At 48.1% G+C, this 14118-nt stretch overlaps 1 protein-coding gene across 6 annotated transcripts in view; it reads left to right on the forward strand.

Annotated features, from left to right (window-relative positions):
- The window catches only part of B3GAT1 (beta-1,3-glucuronyltransferase 1), a 90011-nt gene that overhangs the window by 35732 nt on the left and 40161 nt on the right, over nt 1-14118 (forward strand). The window contains exon 8 of one of the 6 annotated variants that reach the window (XM_068916888.1): nt 3422-3466. The gene's annotated coding sequence lies outside the window, so the exon portion shown is untranslated. Of the gene's footprint in view, nt 1-3421; nt 3467-12733; nt 13231-14118 lie in introns of those variants that run through there. The other 5 variants (XM_068916887.1, XM_009674067.2, XM_009674064.2 and 2 more) reach the window with 5 other exon arrangements.

Genomic DNA, 14118 nt, shown 5'->3' on the forward strand with positions numbered 1-14118 from the left:
GCATCCAGACAGCTTACCGTAAAATAATAATCATACCATTTAGAATATGAAACCCATCAGTATTGCCTGAGGGGGGTTGCACCCTTGAAGGAGAAAGTTAAAAGAGTGTTCATTCAGAGCCAAAACGCAGCACGGAGGATGGAGATGAATGTGAGCCTGAGCCTGATGGTTTCTGACGGGTGGTGGCTGCTTTCTCCGCCAGCCAGTTCCTGCGGGAATCCATCGTGCTTCCCACCTCAGGCCATGGTGAAAGGGTGAGCGAAGGGTTAGCTATATGGGTAGCTCTGTGAACAATCTGGTCACAAGCTGGCTTGGTTGTGAAACTTTGTGGGTAGATCCAGAGCTTGGTGTCGGGAAGAATATGGACTGAAGAGCAGTCTTCCCAGGAGTGGCTGTGGACAGATTCCCCTTTCTGTTAATCCAGATGTGTTTATGGCAGTAGCTTCCCTAGTGGGAATGGCACTGTACCTCATACAGATGAGAAATGATTGTCTTTCCAGGAGCCATTTCCCGGTGGTGCACTGCACCTGCTCCTTTGATTGCAAGGGAAAAATGTTATTCTTGTCCTGTCTGTTTGCTTCGCAGCTGCTGGTGGAGAATGTTAACAGGTATCAGAACTAATCATGGCCGTTTTTAAGCTGTGTGAACTGACATGACACTGATATGCCCCATAGAGCTCCGTGAGTCCTCGCAAGCCAGTTTCTTCCAGTTGGTGCCCTTAATTTGGAAAATCCATTGCTTTATTGATCAGTATTTAGGGCAAGGTCTGGAAGGCTTTTATTTTAGAGGGAGCTCTCAACTTTGAAGGATATTTCGTAGGTATTGGGAGAATTAAGAATTATTGAAGTTGGGCTTGTAGCAATTAGTTACCATAGGAAGGATACATAGGTAGGCCTTTGTATCAAGATCTGTTTGTATAATCAAGTTAATTTATATCAACTGAACATTTTTCTTTGTTAGCCCATGATAGGAAACTGACTGAAGTACCACCACAGCAGAAGAAATGTTGTATCTTATCAGGCCATTGTTTACATCAAGTCCTGGCTTCTGTCACTTCTCAGGAAAGCATGAAATTTCCCAGTCAATACTTGTGGGGGGGGGGGGGGTAGGGAAGGGTTAAGAGAAGGAAAGGACTATATATCTGAGGTTCCTTCCTTATTTAAAGTTCCTGTGATATGATACTTTTGCTATTGACGGAGCTGGCAACATAGGAGTGAAATTAAATTAGGGCACAGGAAGCCTGGCCACCACCACAGAGTTTGTAGATGTTGCCAGAATCTCTCCCTTATTTACTTTCTGTTCATTTAATGTTATATCGAATCAGTGGAGAGGAAATGCTATTTAGATCATGCTGTCAAATAGATGGCCAAAGAATGCTTCTTTGTTCATCTGCTGTTTTGTTATGTGGTTGGGATTATTGATAGGATCAAAAAGTAAGGCTACTCAGTACCCCCAAATACTTACAGTCTAAAAGAGGAACTGGCAAAGAAACCAGAGCAGGGCATACTTTGGAGACAGGGTTTACTGATCAAGCAGAAGGTTTTATGAATCTCTCTTGAAGGAGAAAATCAGTTATGAGGATGTTGAACCTTTTTGTTTGCGATGCGACTGTTGATGTGATAAACAGTCAGTCTGACTCTTACCTCTTGGTGGGCAAAGGGAAGTTTTGCAATTGACTTCAGTTTGAGTAGGGTCAATTCGCTATTACAACATCTGTTCTCTCACTGTCAGCACAGGTCCTGTCAAAGTCTGTAGGAATCCAAATCCACACCAAAAAAAAGGGCAATGAGCTCTGAATTGCCAGGACTCCAGCCAGAGTTCTGTTCATAGCTTGGCTATGGCTCCTTGCTTAATTTGGGGCGGTTCACATGACCTCCCTGTGCCTTCATTTTCCTATCTGTAGAAGAGGAATATCTCTTGGGTTGCCTTGTAATGCTTAATCACAGTGTGTGTATCCAGATCCTAATAAGTTCATGTACAGAGTAAAGATAGCTCTATATAGGCAATGTGGTTCCCTACAAGAGTTTGTAGGTACAATACAGCTGCAGTGGCTGCGCTACCTAGTCATGCTGAATGGCCACAGAGAAGCCAGGGAGGTAACGAGGCTGGCAAAAGGCCGGGTGTCTCGGTGTGAACGTACCTTTAGTGTAGTCTGTGGCATATTTCTTGTTTAGAAAGAAACACTGCATTTTTCTGAAAACCCAGAATTGGTTCTGTTCCACTCAAATGTTCAGTCTCCCCTTGCTTCTCCCCTACCTTTGAACGTTCATCAGCCTTCCTATTTCCTTGCATCTGTGATTTCCCCATTCAATTTTCCCCTTTCTGCATCACTGTCACCTACTGAAGTGACCAGCAGAGGATTCAGTTTCTGCTGAATCCTAAAGAAGCAGCTTAGGGTTTTTTTCTGTTTTTCTGTTTGTTTGTTTGCTTTTGGCAGAAACGGACAGTAAATATCTCTGGCTCAGATTTTTCCCTGGGCTCTGCTGCACTGTACAGGCTTTGCAAAAAAGTCAGATGTGCTGAACCTGTCACAAGTAACAAAAAACGTAACAGGGTGTCTTGGTCCTACAGCTTGCAGGCCTGAAGTGAAGCATCTTGACTAGCCATGCCTCTGAGCCTGCTGTTTTGATTCTTTGTCTTCTGCTGGCATTGAACAGGTGCATTTATTGAAGCAGAGATGGGAGCAGAAACTGGGTCAGCGTTAGACTGGGTGTTTGCAGACCCAAGTTTCTTCAGTGCTTTGGACACTTAGGGCCGGTTTGCAGCTAGATGGAAAACATCCTCTGTGCAAGGGAAGCCCTGTGGCCCAAGGAAGAGTCCAGGTTTAGTTCCTGTCTCTGCATCACGTCTGCAAAGAAGAGGCATTGCAGCAGCTGTGTAAAGGGGCTGTGAGACTCAGTAACAAATTGGTTATTTAAAAGTGAGATGTTTGTTGTTTTTTAAAATAGTGCGTTCCTTTGAAATGATGGGTTCAGCTTTTTGGCACAGGATGCTCCTGGATGTGAATGCCAGACACAGCCCGCATGTCCGCAAACGCTGCGGGCATAAATGCTCTGATGTGTGCTGGAGATGGCCCAAGATGCAAAACTGAGATCTGTATTCCAGTTCTCTGCTCTGCAGGTGGAGTGCAGGTTTGTGTGCCTGCACTTAAGTCCAAACACTATGCCTTTTCTTGCCTGTACGGATGTCATCAATATATACTGAGAGCAAGACAGTATAGCTGTCTATATAGTACAGCTCTAAGTCTATGTGCTCCTGCAAGCACTGTACTCCGTTAGGTTTCGATCAGGTTGTTAGCTATTTTCTTCCTGAAAAGACTTGGGCAGCCTCTCACCCAGAGTGTGGTCTGCTCACAGACTGAGAAAGACTTTTGCTCACTTATGGCTGCTCTGCTTTAGGAGATTTGTCTCTCTCCTTCTAGGTGGGATTGAGTTGCTGGAAGAAAAGGGGGAAGAAGGAATGAACGGTGAGTAAATGGTAAATTATTGCTTTTAAAAAGGCTTTTTAATAAGCTGGTAGTCATTTAAACAGCACTCTTAATAAAATACGTCCCTAAAGAAACGTCAGTTCATCTGGGCACCATCCATGGGTTTGCAGTATCTAAGACTGATGAGATATCTGCTCTGCTTTCATGAGAAACAATCTCTTTACAGGGTGAGGCTGTCAGGCCTATAATAAACACTGCCAAAGCTGGCAGGTCTGCAGAATAAGCTTTTGTGTGGTTTATCTTTCTACCTTCTCTGTTCAGCCCAAGTGGTCTGGCTTGAGCCACAAGCTTTGCTCTGAGACGTATCAGAGGATCAAGGGACAGGCCCGTTTTTGTGCCAGTCCTGACTGCTGCTGCACGTGTTTGGCAGTGCGCTCTGTGGGATGGCTTGCAGCAGAGTACTGCAAAGGTGTTGGCTGGACCTCCATGGAGAATCAAAGCCTGCTTTCTCTCTTTCGCTGGGAATTAGCTTGGGGAGTGACTCACTCTGTTGTCCAAATAGCTGATGCTGCCTGCTGGATTTATCCTGGCTGCTGCAGCTTGGGCTCCTCAGTCACATTGTTTCAGTCACTCAAGTGAGTGACAGTTGGCCTCATTTAAAATTCATGATTGTAGTTGCTTTTTCTTCACTGCTTGCTAAGCTTAATGAGATGATGGAAAAGAGAGGAGGAAGGATCCACTGAAAAATGTCAAGGATCTTTCATGGCACTGCCAGGATGCCAGAACCAGAGCTCAACCTGGTGCCGCTTGTAGCGTCATGTATTGCCAGGAGAGATCAAGCAGAGTGGGCTCCACATCTCCTGTGTGATGTGTGAGGTTAATGTTTCTGTAGGTTCTGAAATAATAACCTAGTGAGGGGCACATCTAAAGAGTGAATTGAAAGATTGTGATAACAATTACAGGAGAGTGATAAAAGCAATTAAATTCGCGTAACAACTTATTCCTTTGGAATGGCAGAAATATGCCATTTAAGAGAGGAGCAGAGGTCACGGTATAGGCAGATCATGACCATATTTGATGCAGCAGGTGACGGAGTACCTGAGTGGAGTAGGGGGAGTATTTGTGTGTGTTCATGGGAGCGCAGGAGCAGCAGTCAGCGTAGATTATGGAGAAGCCTTCCTTTATACCTGCTCTGAAGGCTGTGAAGCAGGAGGTTGCAGGGCTTCTTAGTGCTGCAGAGGGAAGGTGGGCATGGGTGTCATATCCCTCAGGGGATGCCTGTCCTTCAGCGACAGAGAGCAGCAGCGTGCTGGAGCTTTCAGTATCCTTAGTACAAACATGCACGTCCTCTGTGACTTTGGCATCTAATTCTGCCACTGTGATGCCTCTCCGTTCCTGGGCTGAATCTAGTGGGTTGGGAATGTTCGTAACACCAGAGGCTTTATCTGCTGCGCTGCAGGCTTGTTCCTTCATCTCTGCCAAAGGGTTTGTAGCCTGGATCCTCCACTATGCAAAGGCAGCACTTCATTGCCAAGGTGATGGTGTAACTGAGATTTAAGGTCTGTGTGCGTGCAAAACCCTGCAGCATTTGAAATGGAATAGAAACACAGTCATCCTCAATCTTTTTTTGTGTGATTCACAAGGGCACTTTTGGGCCTCAAAAAGAAAATGCTTACCCAGTGCCAACAGATGAAGTTGCAAGCTTGCTGTTACATTAGCTGTATTTTCATTGCAGAATTGATATCAAAGCATAGGGTGAGTGTATATGCGTATCCCATGAGCTTTGTCAATGATGATGTTGTCCCAATGGATAAGGAAACAGACTGGGAGTTAAGTGACTTGCACAGGATCATTTGGAGTCAGCGGCAGAGCTGGAAGTAGGATCCCAGTGTCTTGGCTTCCAATCCTCTGCTAATCACAGAACTGGAGGTGAAATGAAAGCCTTCTCCAATCTGCTGCTGCTAGTGCCTGGGGGCTAGGAAGCACCTCTCCTTCCTCTTGGAGCAGAGACGCGGATGGAGTGCTGTCGGTGCTGTCTGAGGCTGTAGAATCTCATGCTGCTCATCTAGGATGCTGTGGGGATGTCTGCTGCTCCTGCTGATTTGGAGGAGCTGCGGTAACACTCCCTGCTGTGAACCCCAGTCTGCTTTTATTTAGTTCTCTGGTTCTATCTGAAAGAAGTATGCTTTGCTTCCTTTTTGTTGTTGGTGGTGGTGGTAGATTTTTTGTTTAACAGCAATTTTGCCTGTGTTGCCAAAGCTGCGAGTAGGGCTGGGCTGAGTGCAGAAGTGTAATTAAAGTTTACTCAGACAAAGGCGTTTGGTGACGAGGCGCAGTGCTGCTGAATCCACAAGGGGCACAATTAACTGATAAGAGTAAACTAATTGTTATTCATATTAAATTAGGGCACAGGTGATTTGGAAAATCTATAGACACTCCCATATGCTTTGCAATTTTGCATTGCAGATTATGGTTTTATAGGGCCCTTTTGGGATTCGGATTATAGAGCCAAAGTGTGGAGCTATATTTAAACTGAACATACTCTTTCCTGATTAACTACATGATAAAAACATAAATGTGCAGATCAGAGGATTTATCACTGTGCTTGCATATTAATTTTTCTTTTCCAGGCGCACTCACAGCAGTTTTCTCTTCTTTTAATAGATCCAAGTGATTCTGTTTCATGGCAGCTGGGTGAACCCAGGCAAGGTGACATGATTCCAGTGTTGTCACATAATAGTTGTGAGACAGAGGCTAATGGGGGCGTATGGCAGGGACATGGCTGCCACAGGAGTGGTATGAGACATTGAGATATTTGCAGCTTGTTTGTTTGTGCTGTGTTGCAGTGGTCCGTGTATATTTGCAGGGAAGAGGCAGCAGGGCCGTGCTCGTGCTGGCAGGTTGGGATGATGCTGCAAATAGGTGTAGTTTGGCTCCATGCTGCACAGGAATGGCAGGCTGCTTGAGCTTTTGGGGCAATTCTGCATCAGGCTCTGTTATTTAAAGCAGCCCCAAAATGAATATTTATAAACAGGACATGCGGGGTGGGGTGGGGAGGAGTCTAAATTGCTTGTGTGATCTGGGACATGTGAGATATTATGATTATTTATGTGCTTCTCTGTCTTGCTGTTACAGTTCATTGTGTTGCAACCCCAGAGTGTCACAAGCTGCTCCTGAAGGAAGCCCCCTCTCAGTAAGATCCGAAGCTGCCTGGCAAATTGGTGGTAGAAAGTATGGAGACAATAGAGCAGAAAGTAGGGCTCAGCGTGTGGCAACAGTGCAGTTAGGGCTAAGAGAAATGCAGCCCGTTCGCTTGGGCTTGCTTATAGGTCTTTTCAGCCTTTTTTTTTTTAAAAAAAAAAAAAAAAAAAAAAAAGGCTGTGACTTGTTATGTCATCTGGAAACGTCCATTTGGGGTTGTCTCTCTTGACGCACCAATAGGCCTGGTGATGTTTCCAGCAGTGTGTGCATTTTCTCACTTTCTCTCCTCTCTTCTGCTCTCAAGCTGTGCTACCCAGAGCAAAGGCAAGAGCTCCCAACCTGTATGCATCACTGGGTTGAAGGTTTGGAAACAGAGCCTAATTACAGATCAAAGTGGAAAGAGTTGGATCACCGTTTACTTTTGTTTGCTAAGAGGGTGCTTCCCAATGAATTAAACCCCCTCAGAGAACAGTTTGGCTGTATGTGATTTAGCACCGTCTGGGATGTGCTAGTCTCTGAACAATCTCTGCCTTGGATTCTGGCCAAGGTAACGATCGGAGAGAAGCTGTAGCTGGACAAGTTGTCCAAGGGTTATTGAACCACTCCTGCTGACTCCCAGCAACATGCTAAACCGTTTCCTTTCAGACTTTTCTCTCAGTTCGGTCTTCCTGTGATGAATCCTTAGCCCAAGAAGAGTTAGAGACAAATGGTAATAGGATTCTTCCAGACTGTTAAGAAGCACCACTGTCCAAGGGGGGTTCCATGCAGCATGTGGCTCTACTTTCCTGGGCTCTGAACTGGTGTAGGCTCTGTTTTTCTTTCAACAGTGCGGAGGAGAGGAGTCTTGCATTAGGCTGAGGTTCCTATACTGGAGGAAATCCCAGTGGTAAAATACCAGGCTAGGGCTTAACTTGTTTGCCGATTTGAAGGGGAGAGCACCACCTGCTGATACATCACTATGGCTTTTCTCTCAGTCTCCCCTACTGAGGCTCTGACCCGATCCTGACTGTGCTTTGCATATGTATCTGTGAAGCATCCTGAGGGCACACTGAATCAACACAACTTGACTTCTGGGATGTGTAAATGCTTTCCATGTATGTACAGAGCCTTGGAAGGGTGAAATTGCTCCTGGCAGGCGGTGCAGCCAGGGGATAGAGCGTCTCCCTGTCTTGGCACAACAGTGAAGGTGGGCTGTGGGGTCTGCTGAGGCCCTTTTATGTTCAGGGAGTGGCTTTCTTCCATCAGCCCTTGTGGACGTTCACTGCCCATCTTCCAAAGCCTGTCGTTCGAGTTCAGTTCCTCACATCTGTCTGAGGGCACTGACCAGCTGCGAAGTGCTGGATGATTACTCTGCCTATGCTGCTGCTGCTCCCTCGAAGGCCAGGGTCGGAAGGCTTGGTGGATGGTGAGGAAGCATCTCTGTTAGCTCGTGTGGGTGAAGCCTGTGGGTTAGACTTTCTAAGTGGAAAGTAAGGAGACTTTAAGTGGGTTGGAAAAATCTTTATTGTTGTTGGCTATCCCTTTACTAGAAGAAAAGGAAACCCTGGCTTCAGAATAGATTTATCACAGAATTGTCCAGTAGTTTCCTCCCTGAAGCCCAACAGACTAAAAGGCTATTGTTACTCTCTCAGCTAAAACATGCAAATAGCAGCACATGCTGGAAATGACCTCTGCAAATAGCACAACGTGTTGCTCCACTCCATAGAAAGCTGATGCCCTGCTTGGAAACCCACTGGTCTCTTTGGTTGACCCTCAAGAGAATAATTGGAGTAGTGGGCACTTGCCAAAGGATCTTTTTGCCCAGTGTACCATATCGAGTAAAAGAGCCGGGAGGATGTGTTCCAGAGAGTGAACGGGATGGACCGTGGTATGTGAAGGAAGCAGCATAAATGGGCTGAGCTAACGGAAGTGGTAAGTGTGGTCATTTGTGGTTATGAGCAGCCACTGCTTAGCCTTCCTGTGGGGAAAAAGGGGAATTGTCTTAGGTTGGCAAAGGGGCCAGACCTTGAGATTTTTCTTCTTGGCCCCTCTCAGAGCCTAGGATACTCCTCCTCTGCATGACAAAGCAACCTAAGAGGAACTATCAAATGTAGCCCTCCTTTCCTAATGTCTTTGGGCAGGTTTAACTCTGAGGAGCTCAGGCCCGTCACATCAAAGTCTGGCCTTTCTCTGTCCTCGTCTTGTTTTGGGAGATAATCGTTTCTGAAATCTAGTACCACAAGGCAATTGGGAGTCCAGCCTATGGGCTGAAGAAGTTCCCAGGAAGCCTGAGACTAGGTAGTTCTGTCCTCAGGCTACCTGAAGCCTGAAAACAAGACAGTCCTACTAGAGCAAGTGAGGCTTGATCGAGGTAGCCGGGGAGGCTGCTGGGCAGGTTAGATGGGCCTAGCCAAGGGGAACATGGGCTGCATCGGCCCTTGGGTTGCCCCAGCTGCCGCCCTCATCCTTCGCAGCAGCCTAGCACTGGGTTTGTGTGTATGCATTTGAAACGTACCCTGATATTTGCACATTGTTTGCCCTCGTGCTCTTCCCTTTGCCCTGTTCTGCCTCGGCTAATGAGGTTATTGTTTAGCCAGAGAGAGGCATCCGCTCTTGTTTGTGCCTGGCTGCACTGTGGTTCCAAGCGGAGATCCTCCTGACAGTGCCAGATGGTGAGCTGCAAGCACTGGGGAGAGGTAGGAAAGGAGCTGAGCTGCATTTCTGCCCCCTCCCAGGAAAAAAAAGGCTGGTGGGAGTGCATCTGCCCTGGCTCCGCTGCAGTGCGTGGCTTTAGGGTCTGGCAAGTGGAGCCAGGATGCGATGAAGGAGCTGGGCCTCCGGATGGCTTGGGCAGGCAGACTGTGTCAGGCTGGGAGAGTCTAGTTTAGGTTTTCTTGTGCCACCAATCCTGTGGTCATAAACCTTACATAAACCTATCCAGAAGCACAGCATTAATATTTAAAAAGTGACATTTAAGGTATTGAAAGTATGCTGCATTCTCCAGAAGAATATCTTTGTGTGTTTGCGTGTGTGCACACACTTGGGGCTCTGTTTTGCTTTTATAGTGGATTGCTGTGTGTATCTATTTTACTCAGGGTATTTTGTGCTATAATAAGAAGGGGGAGGGAGCGGGGAAAATACTGCTCTGTTTATATACACTCCTGTCAACAGCAACGCTGCATGTTTTAGATTCACATCCTCTGTGAAGCGCTCTGGATTCCAGGCAAACAACACCCTTCCCCCCCCGTTATCCCGAGATCCTTTGGGAGGATTGTTTGAGCCTCTCCTCGCATACCTCTCTCTTGCTGGCAGGCTTGCTCTCTCCTGGATTTGGCTCCCGTGAATGTGGCACACTCTGGACCCAGCATGCAAGCAAGCCAATATGCTGAGGTTCAAAGGGACAACCTTGGAAAATGTCAGAGCAGCATCTCTGCACTATTGTTCTGCTGCTCTGATTGCAAAAAGGTTCTCTAAGTGAATAAGGCTGTAATTTTGAAGGGGTGGGGGGGAGGACACAGCAATGCCTCCCTGTACGTGTTTATGTCTATCTTGAGCTTCCTTTACACTTTTTTCACAGCCTTTCATTTTTGTGAGTCTTCTGAGACACTGATGTAGACCTGAGCCCAAAATGTTACTGTTCACCCATAATTCTTACAAATTGCAGGTGTAACACATCTCTTTTTCCCTCCTCCCTGAGCTTTATGTGTTTAGGTTTAGTAGTAGGAGCCTTTTTTAGTGTCTTTTCTTCTCTCCCTTTGCCCCTTCTCTCACCCAGCTCGGAGAGAGCCCATGAATATGCCCTTTCTTGTCTCTTGTTGTAGGCCTCAAGGGAGAGTTTCCCAGTACTCCTCTTCCGAATGCCATAATGACAAGTAGCCTGGGACTTTCTGGAAAAGCACTGGGTCTAAATCCATCCATTTGATATAAGTGGACATTATGCATTTTTAATAGACACGGAGCTTAGTGAAATCCGTATTACTTGCTGAATTGGCACAAAATTCCCAGGCAAGTAGTCTTTGGAGCTTCTTTCCCTAGGTGCCTTGCAGAAAGTGAGCCCAAGGACAAGGAAGGCCGCTCTCTCTTTGATTGTGAGACCTGGCCCATTTTGCAGAGGAAGTGGGTGAGCAGAAGCTGGCCTGGCTGTGTGGTCCTCCATGCAGTCTTTTTAGCTCTGGTGAAGGATTCTGGATTGGCAGTCCTGGAGTCATTCCTTATTCATGTGCAGAGTAGATGCAGTGTGGGGAGAGAGGCTGTTGTAAAGTACCTTCCTTCAAACATCACTCTTCATGGACAGTACCACTGGCCCGGAGCCATCTTCTCCCCAGTTTGTCCAGTGCAGGCCTTGCAAAAGTCTCAGCAAAGCTCGCTTCTACCTGTGGCAGTGCCTTGGAGCTGTGCATGGAGTTCTTGTCTCGCTTCAGGGAAGAAGAGTATGGGGGCTATTGTCCCTGACCCTGTGATGCAGAGTTGGGAGGTATTTCTCGGCTTGTCTTGATACTTGCTAATTTATGGGTAAAGTTTTGACTTCTGAATGACGTAGTAGACGTCTCTGCTCCCAAGTACCCTTGAAGAAACAGAAGTTTAAGCTGGGGTCTGAATGCTATAGATTCAAAACCAGAAGCTCAGAGAACATGGTGAGAATCAGTGGTGAAAATAGCTGGGATTGCTGCACAGTGTGAAACTCAGCTCTGAGCACTGGAGCGTTTTGCAATAACTGGAAGGCTTCTACTCTTTGTTGTTCCTTTTTTTGGTAAAGCGTAAGTAAATCTCTCTATACCTACAGGTTACCTTGGCACTGTAACCTTACCAGACCTGGAGAAGAGAGAGTAGCAAGGTCTCTGGGGAATAGCTATAGCTGTGTATCTATGCATGTTCCCCATGGAAGATGCAGCCAGTAAGGAATGGTGGTTTGTGGAGGGGGTTGATCTGGTTGGAAGCAGGTGAGGAGGCAGCAGTGTCAGATCGGATAAAAGCTAACTCACCTCCAACCTTGGGCCTAATTTTTTGCTTATGGTGAACTGTCCAGCTGTGAGGTGTGGCACTCAGAGGCATATGTATTGTGGTGTTCAGCAGTCTTGGAGAAATCTGCTGCTGAGCATGAGACAGCCCTCCCTATGGTAGCTATTAAAGCGCAGCACCAGGAGATAAGATCCTTATTTTTCTCCCTAGCCCCTTCAACCCCCGCTTCCTCCGTGCTGCCGCTACAGAAGAATGCAGTATCCCTAAGGTCCCACGGTGTGGTTAGAAGTCACAGGAGAAGTGTGTTGCCTGCCCACTGGGCCTAGTGCAATTGCCCCCAGATTAGGGGCAGCCCTAGTCACCTCCAGAGCCCGCTTCAAATGGGAAAAGCATGTTCCTGCTGTCTTTTGCCCAAGGTTCTGAGACTCAGGGGGCAACAGAGCATGAATCCCTAACCAGCCTTTCTGTCGTGGAAAGTTAGACGTCAGCACCACCTTCCAGCTTCCTGGCCTTTGTAAGGGGGGGGGGGGGGGAGGATGGGGCTCGGTGCTGGGGCCCTTAGTGTCAGCTGCCAGGATGGATGTAGGGGCACTGTGCAGTTTGGGTAGTGGTGGTTGAGTGGCGCTATGCAAAGGCGTGATGCTGGATAGAAGGGAAGTTGCATGAAATCTGACAAGTGTTACCCATGGCTTGCAAAGCCCAGGTGGACTCAGCCAGGGAGGTATTATGAGGCACTATGAGGAGTGGAGGGTGCCGCCGCTGAAGCGTGCATGCAGATAGTGGAGCAGAGCTCAGCCTGCCTTCCTGAGGGGCGGGAGGTGGATCTTGCTTTCTCCCTAGCAGATGGTCACCACCTTCACTCAGAGTGGTGCTGAGCCTCTTCACCAGCAAGACCCTTCCCTTGCACCCAGCCCTTCCTAGCCTCACGCTTTCCTTTTGCATGCTGCACTGGGAGAGCATCTTTCCTAGCCTGTGGCTGCAAACTCAGTGGGTGATGCTGTGGAGTGAGGAGAGCAGGAACCAATTCCTTGAGGGGCCATCTCAAAGCCTTCCCTGGCTTTTCCTCCTGTCGCAGGGAGAAGTGCCCCTGCCTAAGTGGAATAAATTGGTACAGACCATTAGCAGCGCAGGTCCTCCTCGGGGGGGGGGGGGGGGGGAGGGGGAAGGGGCTGCCAGCGCTGCTCTGGATACAAAGCAGTCAGCCACGCTCTGGCTCCTTCCTCCCGCACCCCCTTGGCCTCCTCTTCCTCCTCCTCCCTGTTTGCATGCTCCCTCCCTCCCTTCCTCTTTCACTCTTTCTTTCCCTTAACGCCACGCCACGCTGCAGAAAGGCAGACCTGGGGAACCCGAGGTCCTCAGAGGCAGTGGAGGAGGAAGGAGCTCTCCACTGCTATTTCTTTGAGAGTGAAGCAGGGAGGCAGAGAGGCAGTGAAGGAGTGTCTTGGTTGCTGCCTGGATTAAGAACAAATACATTAAAAAAATCCTAACGTAACAAACAAGGAAAAAGGGAGGAGAGAAGGAGGAGGAGGTTGCTGGGGGGAGCCCACTCCAGTGGGTGAACAGCCGCTTTGAATCGTGCCTCTGTTCCGAGGGATTAAAGCATGAATGGGAGCAGCTTCCCAGCCGCGATGGAGAGAGAAGGCGATTCAGGCTATGGGAATAAGGTAACTCTTGCTTCTTGCAGGCATTGCATGGCTGAGCTGAGCAGGACAGAGATCCTTTATGCACAGGGCTGTGTGTGTGTGTGTATGCATGCACGCGCGCGTGTGTGGCGGGCAGGGAGTGAGAGGAAACAGAAAAGACTCGGACCAATTTTTCTACTCCTCCCACTGTATTTTAAGGATGCGGACTGGGTCCCAGGGGCTGCAGGGCTAGAGATGACTTTGCCTTCCTTTCTCAGGCAGGGTGCCTGAAGATGCCAAGCTGCCGTGCCTGGGGAGGGCTGGAGGGGTTATGGGGGAAGTATGCCCGTGTCGCCTCCAGGAGCACTGTGCTCCAAGCTTTGCCCTCCCAGACCTGCACCTGCTCTGGGGCTCCCCTTGCGGGCTTGCGTGCAGCTCTTGGGGAAGGCGCATGGGGACTACAATGGCCCACGGCCCTTCTAGCCTGCCGGTACATCCATGCAGAATGACAGGAGGGAGGTGGGAGGTGATCGAGAGTTGCTTGGCTCTTTCCTTGGTCATCTTCTGCCCTTTCTTCTCAACAGAAAGGGATGGGATTTAGGAAGAAAGGGAGCTGAAATCCCTTTCATTCATGCTAGCAGTGGTGAGAGCCAACTTTGAGGCTGCTTAAGGGGAGAAGCTTTGAGTGCTGTCTTTTGGAGGAAGAGTAGATAGCTGAGGAATGCTTTACCATCAGAGGAGTCGTCTCTGTGTCACGGTATGTTGTGGGAGTGGCTGGGGATGAAAAATAGTGATTATGGGGGAGCAAGTCTGTGGTAATCGATAAATCTGTCTATAAATGATGCTTTCCTTCTCCCTGCTGGGCCTCTCTCTGACTCACTTCCTGGGTCTCTGACCCTGCAAGTTCTAATTCTTCTCAGCCAGACCAGA

This window comes from Struthio camelus, chromosome 22 (genome assembly GCF_040807025.1).
Source record: "Struthio camelus isolate bStrCam1 chromosome 22, bStrCam1.hap1, whole genome shotgun sequence".
NCBI lineage: Eukaryota > Metazoa > Chordata > Aves > Struthioniformes > Struthionidae > Struthio > Struthio camelus.